The sequence below is a fragment of the Myotis brandtii genome, unplaced genomic scaffold (assembly GCF_000412655.1).
Source record: "Myotis brandtii unplaced genomic scaffold, ASM41265v1 scaffold157, whole genome shotgun sequence".
In the NCBI taxonomy this organism is placed as follows: domain Eukaryota; kingdom Metazoa; phylum Chordata; class Mammalia; order Chiroptera; family Vespertilionidae; genus Myotis; species Myotis brandtii.
Window position 1 is genome coordinate 1,224,144 of NW_005355708.1, and position 11,107 is coordinate 1,235,250.

At 52.1% G+C, this 11,107-nt stretch overlaps 1 long non-coding RNA gene across 1 annotated transcript; it reads left to right on the forward strand.

The window, feature by feature from the left end:
* Positions 1 to 1,484: 1,484 nt before the first annotated feature.
* LOC106725338 lies at positions 1,485 to 4,982 on the forward strand. The gene is made up of 2 exons (XR_001361203.1): positions 1,485 to 2,898; positions 3,814 to 4,982. It is a non-coding gene; the product is annotated as an uncharacterized LOC106725338 (long non-coding RNA).
* Positions 4,983 to 11,107: the final 6,125 nt, after the last annotated feature.

Below are 11,107 nucleotides of genomic sequence, written 5' to 3' on the forward strand. Positions count from 1 at the left end.
CACCTGGCAGCTACCTGTCCATTCCCAAGCCTGCCCCAGCCGTGCTGGTGACAGTTTCTGCTTGGGAGCACCTGTGTCCTCCCCAGAGTCAGGTTCAGGTATGTTCCCGCTTCCCCCGCTGGGAGCAGTGTCTGCCATGCGCAGCGGCTCTCGGCATGTTCGAGGCAGCGAGTCTGGGGTGGGGCCTGAGAACTTGCATTTCTAACGCGTTCCCAGGTGCTGCTGAAGGTGGACTACACTTGGAGAAGCACTCCTCTAGATGGGTTCCTTTTTCCAGATCTGTGATATAGTGCATCCATTGTGGTTACTAGAAAACTCTACAGTAATAGTGACTTCACTATTAGGACACAAGAGCATTCTTGCTCACATAGCAGAAATCCAGAGAAAGGCCATCCAAGGCTGGTGTAGCAGTTCAGCTTTTAGGGACCCAGGCTTCCCTCTTCCTATTAAATTACCTTCCCACAGGACTCCCATGTTCAGCGTCCCTCGTAGTCCAAGACGGCTGCTGGGGCACCAGCCATCACGTCCTCGATGAAGGCGGAAGGCAGGAAAGGCAGAGAGGTAACCATCGGGCTCTTTCCAACACCTTTTGAACAGCCTTCCCAGAAGTCCCACAACACTTGCTTACGTCTCCTTGACCAGATCTTAGTCACATGGCCATAGCTAGCGGCAAGGGAGGCTGGGAAACATAGTCTTTTGACTCTGGGCCTCAGTGTGTCCACCAGAAATCAGAGTTCTGTTTCTAAGTAGAAAGGGGAGAACAGAATCCTCCTCAGAGTGGTAATTTATTGGGCATCTGCCCTGTGCCATGTACTTCTCATACGGCATCTCCCTTAATCCTAAAAGCTCTGCAAGGCAGATATTATCTCCATTTTGCAGATGATGAAACAGAAGCTTTCAGAGATGGAGCCAAGTTACAGTCACAAATGAAAACAATTTCAAAACCCCTTCAGAGCCTGGGCTGCCTCTTGCCTCAGTTGGTCTCAGAGACCCGCCCTTTGCCCTCGTAGGGTGTCTGTTGGACCTTCCTAAGCCGAGTTCTGGACCTCGCCCCTCCTGGCCAGCCTCAGCCCATTGCTGCCTCTGTGCTTGCGGTGACACCCTCTTCCACAGACCTGTCGGGCACAGAGGCCCCATATGCCCTGATGCACAGCAGTAGAGTCCCATGGCTGCTGTAAAATTACCATGAATTTAGGGGTGTAAAGCAACTCACATCTATTCTTCTATGGTTCTGGGGGCCAGTTCCACGGGGCTAAGGTCAAGGCATCCGCAGGGCTGGCTCCTTCCAGTGTCTCCGGGGAAGAATCCACTTCCTTGCCTTTCCCAGCTCTGGAGCCTCCTGGTCACCTTGCCTCGTGATTCCTGCCCTGGGTCCCTCTAGCCTCTGGGTCAGGTCTTGCTCTGCCTCCCTCCCTCTTTCTTTTTTTTAAAAATAGGAAATGTATTTTTATTTATTTCTTTTTTGTTAATCCTCACCCGAGGATATTTTTTCATTGATTTTTAGAGAGAGTGGAAGGAAGGGGGAGAAACATATCTACTGGTTGCAGGGCCTGGTCCGGGTTCCGGGGATTGACAATGCCTGCAACCGAGGTATATGCCCTTGACCAGAATCGAACTTGGGACCCTTCAGTCCATAGGTCGACGCTCCATCCACTGAGCCAGACCAGCTAGGACAGCCTCCCTCTTTCTTAGAAAGACTTGTGATTACATGTGGGCCCCCCTGGATAATCCAGGGTAATCCCTGCAGTCCCAGAGCCCTCGCTCACATCCGCACAGTCCCTTTTGCTGTCAGAGGTAGCCTACGTTCAAGGTCGCAGGGATCAAGGCCTGGTTGTCTTTGGGGGGCTAATATTCAGCCTACCGCAGTGGCCCCCTTGCCACTGTCCTTCCTTTCCTTGTCCCCAGCCCTTGTTCCGTGGGCTGTCCCCAGCACAGAACATGCACACATTTCACGTCTGTCCCGGGGTTTTCAGAGAGGCCAGAGACAGGGTCTGAAGGGCACAGCTCCCAGTGGCCATAGCAACAGACACAAACACATTCGAGGGGAAAAGGATTGGGAGGAGGCGTTCCTGCCCTAGAGGTGGCAGAATGACAGCCTGGGCAGTGGTGCCCAGCGGAGACGCGAAAACAGCAGATACGTGCCCTCAGCCAGCCTCGTAAACCCTCTGGGCTGCGTGTTTCTAGGTAATCTTCCAACTCCCTTGGCGCCTGTTAATCCGTGGGCCCCCCGTTGCCTTTCTCCAGGCTAACAGAGGCGTGTCTTTGGCCACATATAAACATGCACCCAGAGGATTTGGGTGGGGGGGTCGGGGAGGGAGAGTTGGGCTCTGCTTAGACTGGTCATGTTCTAACCTCATTTTCCTCTGCTGGGCTGATTCCCTCGTCTCCACCCCACTCCCCAATGCCGCTCCCCCCCACCCCACCCCCCGGGCTGGGTTGGCCATGCCGGGATGAGTCTGGGGTGTTGTATGTTTTGCTTTTCATTTTATTTTGCAAGTCCCTCCCAACATTCCCCTCTGTGTTTAACGTCCCACTGCCAAGTGCATGCTGTTGCCGGGCAACAAGAAGGAAGTCCCTGTGTGATTCACCTGGCGGCTGCCAATTAATTGGCAAGCTGTGAGCTCTGTGTGTCTCCCGGGGCAAGAAGGGCTTCTCCGGGCCCTGGGCCCCGTGGGAGCCAGGGGAGAGGGCCGCTGCCCGGGAGGGAAGGGGACCCGAGGAGCATTAGCACAACTTTGGGGGTGTTGGGGGTGCTTTTGGGTCCAAATGAAAGAGAGTGTCTAGAAGGCCCAGGCAACACCTGGGCGAAGACGTACGATGTCCCCCTGGCCACCAATCAGAGAGCCACCTGGAGCACCCAGACACCTCTGCATGGGCATGTTGGCTGGCTTTCTTTGGGTAGGTGACTCTAATATGCAGACTCTCACTCCTTCCAGGGTGTCCATCCTAATAGGGACAGTAAGACAGCCCCACAATTCTTTTTTTTAAAAAATATAATTTTATTGATTTCAGAGAGGAAGGGAGAGGGAGAGAAACATCAATGATGAGAGAGAATCATTGATCGGTTGTTTCCTGCACACTCTCTACTGGGGATTGAGCCTGCAACCCAGGCATGTGCCCTGACCAGGAAGGAAACTGTGGTCTCCTGGTTCTTAGGTCGATGCTCAGCCACGGAGCCGGGCCGGCCAGGCCATCTCTGTGTATTTGCCATCGGCATTAGGGAAGTAGAAACGTGTTAAACCATGCCTTCACATTTCCATGGGGGGACCCCTACCCACTCTGGGTGGTTTCCTAATTAATTGTTAAGGGGCTTGTGAGAGCAGAGAGGTGCCAGCTGAAGGGAACATTAGGATTAGGGACCAGACCCTTGTCATCCTTTATTGAGAACATTGGCACCCTCTGTGCCTCAGTTTCCCCATTTGTAAAGTGGGTGATCTAATATCTCCACACGCCCACATCTCACAGACATATCACAGTGACCTGCTGAAAACAGAATTTTCCACTTCCTCTGGGCTGGCTGGGTTCAGTGGTATTTAATTTATTTTTTAAAATAAATCAGCTATGGGTGTAGTGGTGGGATTTGTGTGAAAGGCTCCCGGTGGTGACTCAGTGTACAGGGAGTTGCTTGAGATGGATAAATAGCTCCCCCGCCTCCCCCTTTAACGAAAATCCTGCTTTTAGAAGCAGCGTCTCCTCTTCTCAGCAGCTCGACTGTTAGGGAGGAAAGTAGGAAAGTGATGCTCACTGTTGAAAGCCATCTGTAGGAGGGGCTGACGCTAGATTCTCACTCCAATGCTGTGTTTTGCTCCACAGGCCTGGGAAGCAGGGCTGGCAAAGGGCTGCCCTTCCTCACCCTCACCACCCACCAGGGAGCTTCCTGGAGGTCCTGACTCAGATGCAACCAGCTCTTAAGAGGCAGGCACTCTGCATTGGATGGAGAAGTCTTATTTTGGAGAATACATACAGAAGGTTCTGGATTTGAGAAGACATTTAAGGAGAAAGCAAAGACCCTCGCTCTGAGGAATAGTGGGTGTGATGACCTGCATGCGCTGGGAGATGCATCATTGCTGGGAGCATCCTACGGAGAAGTCACCGGTATCCCAGACCTTGCTTTCTCCTTCATATGGAAAACCCTTCCTCTGCGGCCGCGGCTCCGAAGGCTGCCCTCCCCCCACCCCCAGGAACCCCAGGGCTTTCTGCCACCCCCTTTCTGCCCGCCCCCCACCTCCACGCCTGCTGTGCAGTGATTCTTGTTTGCTCCGTCGTCTTCTAGCGGATACAGAGTGAATCGTTAACTACACTTAGGTCAAACAGGACCTTAGTTTTTTGTTCCTGCTCCTTCTCAAGACACGTGTGTGCCGCTGAGCGCACAGCCTTGGAGGAGTCTATTCGGGTCTGGCCGCACGGGTTCCCGAGGGATGCTCATCTGTGCAGGGACATTCCTCAGGCTCTCGGGGACGTTGGCAGGGACTTCGGCGGGGGAGCTGGATTGTGAGGGCTGGCGTTCTCCATGCCCAACCGTCTTGGCTGGGATCACACACGATCGGACATCTGGAGGAGCAGAAAACGAGCCCTGTTGTTTATTCCAGCTGTCTTCTGTTGAGCCGGAGGCACAGTCAGCTGCAAGACCCTCTCCTCTCAGGTGGCCGTTGGGGTCCACACCGGAGCTTGGGGCTTCTTTATGGACCGTCCAGCTACCAGCGCTGGTGGAATTTATGGCGGACCCTCTTCCTCCGGGGCGTGCCGATGACACACACACCCGGCAATGGATTGGGCCCCACGAGACACGAGTCCTGTTCATTTCGTTCACTCTGTAGCCGCCATACACATGGACGGAAATACTTCCTAGATGTCTATCCCTGTCAACCTTGGCCAAAGTGCAGGGCCAAGCAGGCCTGTACTCTCAGTGTCCACAGTGAATGGATGGCTTGCCTTTGTAAGAAAGAATTAAAGCTAGACCTGTCTACCTTCCCTGTGTTGCAGATGATGTGTTTGTGTGACCATTTAGTGATTTCACTGTCTTCTCAGTGGAGCAAGGGGGTCCTTCTTGGCGTCTCAGGTTCAACACAAAACGAGGGAGGGGAGCCTCTGGAGGAGGTTTCCTGCTGTTGGAACACGAGGCTTGTCTGTGGGCTTTCGCCGTCCTTCCTCGACAGGCAGACAGGCTCGTTGTAGCAGTTCAATTCCCTTGGGTGTCAAGGGACAGAGACCCACTTGTCTTACCTCCATACATGCTGGCTTAGTGCAAGCTGCTGTGGAAGTAGGCAGGAAGCAGTCTGGCAGCAGCTGCCCAGCTAGACCTTCCCGAGAAGCCCAAGTCATTCACGAGTTTGCATTGCTGCCCGGCTGGTGGTGCTCAGTGGTTAGAACGTCAGTGCAGACTAAAGGGTCTTGGGTTCGATTCCAGTCAAAGGCATGTACCCCAGTTGTGCATGTGGACAGCAACCAACCGATGTGTCTCTCTCACATCGATGTTTCCCGCTGTCTCTCCCCTTTTCTTCCACTCTCTCTAAAAATCAATGGGAAAAATATCCTTGGGTGAGGATTAACTAATGGGTTCCCTTTGCTAGAGATTGTTTCCAGGGACAGCAGAAACTGTCATACCACAGCCCCCTTGATCTCCTTCTCTGCAGCAGGATCCACTGCTCCCGATTCTAGAATTCGGCTCATGTTGATGGGCTGAGGGTGCCCAGGACCGGGGGCTTTCCCAGGATGCAGGACTTCCAGTGCTAACCCTGCCATAGTCCTGGGCAAACTGGGACAACTGGTCACCCTACTGGGTGACTCGACGATCCTGGCTCTGCTTCTGCTTTACTTTCTGTAGCCGGCTGGTTGTCTTGACCGGTTTGGCCAATCACCATTCAGGACATATCATTGGCCACTAGCAGCCTATGGATGCATGCCATTGGATCAACCACCAATCTTCACCACGTCGGTTGTTTCCAGAATGGATCATTGGCCACTAGCAGCCTATGGATGGATGCATGCCATTGGATCAACCACCAATCTTCACCACGTCGATTGTTTCCAGAATGGTAGGGTTGCGTGATATTGAATGAAAACCTGGTATAAGGAACCAATAGAGACCACTTCCTTCAGTAGAGTGCCGTGGACAGTGGTGTGTGCATGCGTGCGTGCGAGCGGGGTGTGTGTGTGTGTGATACATGTACATACTACGTAGAATAATGAGCCCAGAAGAAAATTCTGCAAGCTAGCTAGACAGAGACTAAGAGCTAAAATCTTTGGGATGGTGGTGTCTGGAGAGCAAAGGAGTTGGCGCGAAGACTTCCTGAAATTCCTTTGAACGCTAGGATCCTTTAAACTATCAAGGGCATGTAAATTGGGCCTAAGTGTGTACTTTCTCTCTAAAGTCTCCTAGATAACCTTTGAGTTCCAACTCGGGGAGTGGGGCCTGGGACCACCCAGGCTCCTTCTTCCTTCTGCAGACACTGCCTCGGTCTGGGCGAGAGGAGCCGACGGTGGTGCTGGCAGTGGAGGGTAGAGGAGAGGAAGGTCGTGCCAGCCCAGTCGTTGGTGTTCATGACAAGTAAGAACAATCCAAAGAAGGCAAATTACAGGTTCTTCTCAGGTTCGTCAAAGCCAGGCTTTCAGGATGCGTGCCATCCCGAAGTTGTTGCTGCTTGCCAGGGATCAGGCCTCCTCGTCTTGCTGAAAGACGGCGTGCGTGTCTGCGGCGCTGGAACACGGCCCTCCTCTTGCCTCCTTCCATGGGGAATGAAGGAGTCGTGCCCCGAAGGTCTTCTAGCTCTGACATCCACAATGCTGCCATATTTGATAGGGTTAGTGACGTAAAGATTGGTTATTTTTGTTCCCTATGAGAACAGCATAGCAGACGCTGCCCGAGGTACAGTGGAATAGTGTTTCCTCCACATGCTGGACATACTGATCTTGCGTGAATTCGTTCTGAACATAACTTAACCTCAAAGTAGTGCCGGTCCCTTTCCCCAAGGTTTGGTTCAAGCTGCCCTCCGAGATGTTTCCATGGCATTGAACTTGACCCAGGGAAGACTTGTATCCTCTCCCAATGGTCCTGCGAACCTGTGTGTTGATGGAAAGATAGGAGGCTCCGATGGTGAAGGATGCCCCTCAGCTCAGGAGGGTGTGGTGTAAAGGGCATGAAGGTGACCTTGGGAATGCCACTGACCTTGGACAAGACCCTCCTGCCAGGCTGCTGGAAAGCAGGGCTGACTCCCCCTACCTCTGTTTTAGAGAGCAATCCACAGAGGGAGCACATCTCTGCCTGGGTCTGAAAGAGCCTTGAACTTGGGGGATTGAGGGGCTGGAAACTTGCACTCTTGTCCTGCTTTCCCTTTAGCTTTGCTCCAGGGTCACCTGTAAGTCACTCAAGCCTTTTCTCTGGGTCTCAGTTTTCTCATCTATAAAATGGGAGGGGAAGGAGGAGACATGGTTGGTCTTGAGCAGCGGTTCTCAACCTGTGGGTCTCGACCCCTTTGGGAGTCGAACGACCCTTTCACAGGGGTTGCCTAAGACCATCGGAAAACACATATATAATTACATATTGTTTTTGTGATTAATCACTATGCTTTAATCATGTTCAATTTGTAACAATGAAACTGGGGGTCACCACAACATGAGGGACTTTATTAAAGGGTTGCGGCATTAGGAAGGTTGAGAACCACTGGTCTTGAGGATCCTCTGAGGTCCCTTCCATGGGTCAAGTTCCGAGCCCCGCCTGACCCAGGTGGCGTCTGCCTTTTCTCTGACAAGTAGTTCTTTCTCCCTTTGCCTTCGGCTGCCCAGGCCAAACACAGGGCTGCGGGGGGAAGTCCATTACCGAAGAATACTTCAAAGCTGTTTGCACTCCTTGTCAGTTGCGCCGAACATGAGTTTGTTGAAGGGGAACGCAAATAGACATACAGACTGATGGCAGGATGGGGGGGGGAGGGGCCTGCTATTTGCCCTGGGTGACGGGGAGGGGACAAAGCAAACCCGCCTGCAGTTTTGACCAGTAAATAAAATCGGGGAGCTCTGCGTGGCTGAAACCATAGGGGATTTATTAGTTTGCTCAGTGGAAGGCAAACATGAAGTCTGAAGCTGCCCCGTCCTGTGGCCTGCCTTGGGCCTTTGTATGCCGTCAGGCGCCGATCACCTGGACTCCGGGTTATCAAGTTCTGTCGGAGGTGTGTGTTTCTAAATCGCTTTCCATATCCTTCTCTGTTTCTTCCTCCTCTGCTCGCCCCTCCCCCACCTTTTACGGTGACTCAGATCTGGGTTCTGGAGAGGAGAGCAGGGTGTGAAAGACATAGTGTTCTGTTACAAAAACGGCCTGTACTCAGGGCTCCGGCTGGCCCGGGACTGGCCTGCCCACTGTGTTGTGGGCCTGGTGGGTCCCCTCCATCCTCTGCCCTGACGTCTTTTTAAAAAATTAATTTATCTTCCAATTGCAGTCGACATACAATATTACATTAGTGTTAGGTGTACAGCGTAGTAGTTAGACGTTTATATACCTTACAAGGTGATCACCAAGCAAGTCTAGTCCCCATCTGACACCTTCCATAGAGTTATTACACTGTTATTGACTATATCCCCTGTGCTGTACTCAACCTCCCCGTGACTACTTATAATAACTGGCAATGTGCACTTCTCAATCCCTTCACCTTTTTCACCCGTTCTCTCCCAACACCCCTCCCATCTGGCGACCACCAACATGTTCTCTACGAGTTTGTTTCTGTTTTGCTTCTTTTGTTTTTGAGACTCCACATATCAGTGAAAACATATGGTATTTGTCTTTCTCTGCTCGACTTATTTCACTTAGCACAATACCCTCTAAGTCCATCCATGTGGTTGCAAATGACAAGCTCTCATTCTTTTGGGGGGCTGAGTAATATTCCGTTGTGGATAGGTACCCATTCTTCTCTATCCCTTTACCTATTGATCTCGGCCCTGAACTCTTAATAATAAGTTAGGTCCCTTAATAAGACTGTTGGGCCAAGGCCTTGCCTCTCCTTCAGCTTAACATGAACATGATCACGGGCATTGGGGAAAGCGATAGACCTCGTTCTTCTAAGTTGTCAGCTTTATTTCGTATGGACTGTCCATACCTAACAGGGACAGACGGCTTCAACCCGATGCATCGAAAGGTGAGCTGCTACAGCGGGAGCTGTGCGTGCTGACAGGGGTCTGACCGGGGCTCGTCTCTCCCCGTGGAGTGTAACATCCAGACCCCACAGGTGGGACAGCCACCCGTCTGCCCACTCACCCCGTGTGAGCTGCAGTGAAACCAAAAGGGGTAGCACACCCTTCACCCTCTGCCAGAAACAGCCCAGGCGCAAACCAGGCTGTGCCACTGTGGTTCTTGGGCGCTCCGACCTCGTGGGTGCTTGCTAGTAGCCACCCACCGTGGGGTGCATGCACCCTGGCACATTGCTCCATGTCAGTCCCCACATGCTCTCTCCAGGCCACCCTGCTCACGGTCCACGGAGCGCACATCTTCCTGGCCTGCCCGGGATATCACGGTTCCCTGGCACTGCTCCTGTGGCCGAGAATCAACCAATGAACGCATGAATGCTAGTAAGTGGAACAACAAATCAGTGTTTCTCTCTCGCGCTCGCTCGCTCTGTCTCTCTGAAATCACTAAATGCTGGGGTCCAGCCCCAGCAGGTCCAGGGGTCCCCAAAGGTGTGGACAGAGTCGGCGAAGAAGGAATGACACAGAGACAGCTTTCAGTTGATCAGCAGCCTAGCCAGGATCTCTAGCCAGGATCTCCAGCCAAGTTCTGTAGCCAGGTTCTGTCCAGGATCTTTTGCCATGTTCTCTTGCTAGGTTCTGTCTCTAGGTTCTGTGTCCTGTTGTCTTGTTACATATGTATTTATACCAGTTGATTTTAATCCTGTCAATTTCTATTCCAAAGGTTAGGGTGTTTCTTATCTCCATTCCAGGGAGTAAAGATTATGTAGCTTAAGCGTGATTGTTCTTAGTTAAAGTGATTAACTACCCGCCTGGCACTTAGTGAAGGGGTTTTATTCCCTCCCTAACTTCAGGGAAAAAATCCCTACCTGGGGAAACAACCTTTCTGGGAGAGGTGACCTTGGTTAAAACACATAGCACCAAGAAGGGGAGCAAACATATTAAGAACAGTATGCCATATACGCCAGATCCCTTGAAACATATGCTGTGCAGATGTTTCTTCCCTGCAGCGACTGTGTCAAGCAGCAAGGATGGACTGGCTCCCGGCAACTAAAATATTTTTAAATAAGCAAACAAGTGAAATTAGAGTTTGGACAGCATGGATGTCATCTGTGGGCTCTGGCCAGCCACGGAAAATCAGGCAGGTCAGGAACTAACAGGGTCCAATGTTTGACCGTGCTTTCCAATCTTAAACTCTTTGCAAAGCTTCTCATTTGACTCTCCCCTTTGACTCTCCCCGGCAACGCAGTGAGAAGGTCCAGGGACCCCATTTTCAGAGATGAGGAGAGGAAGTTGAGCCGGTTCAGTGACTTCCCCTGTAGCACCCCCGTCAGGCCCCCGCCCTCCGGTCAGCATGACCGTTTCTCTATGACCATTTCAGGAGAAACTGAAAATGCAAGCTGTATTAGTCACAGCCGGCGGTTACAATAAAACACACCCCGCTCTCATTGTTTTACCGAATGACTTTCCTCCTTTACACGTCAGCGGAACATGAGCTGTCAGCGGTAGGGGCAGAAGGCCCTTTTCCATGAAATGTGGGGACCCTGGCCCCTTTTTGGAGCCACCGCCCCCTGCAGAGAGAGGCGAATGGAGCAGCGGCGAGGAGCAAGCCGGCCTGGGTCTGAACCACTGCCGGCCTCTAGCAGGGGGACCAGCCAGCAGGGAATAACTTGCCTCTCCATGCCTCAGATTCCATATCTTCCCACAGCTTCAAGGGTGGGCGTGTGGGAGAGTGGCTACGGCAGGTGCAGTGCTCACAGCATTAGAACAGCCGGGAACACAGCGCCCAGTAAATGTGAGATCTGTTTTATTTTTTTTGGTTGTGAAACGATCTGCAGTTGAAATATTTCCCTTTGTAGTTCTAAACGAGCGGTTGTGAAATATTTGCAGTTGAAATATTTGCAGTTGAAATATTTCCCTTTGTAGTTCTAAACGAGCC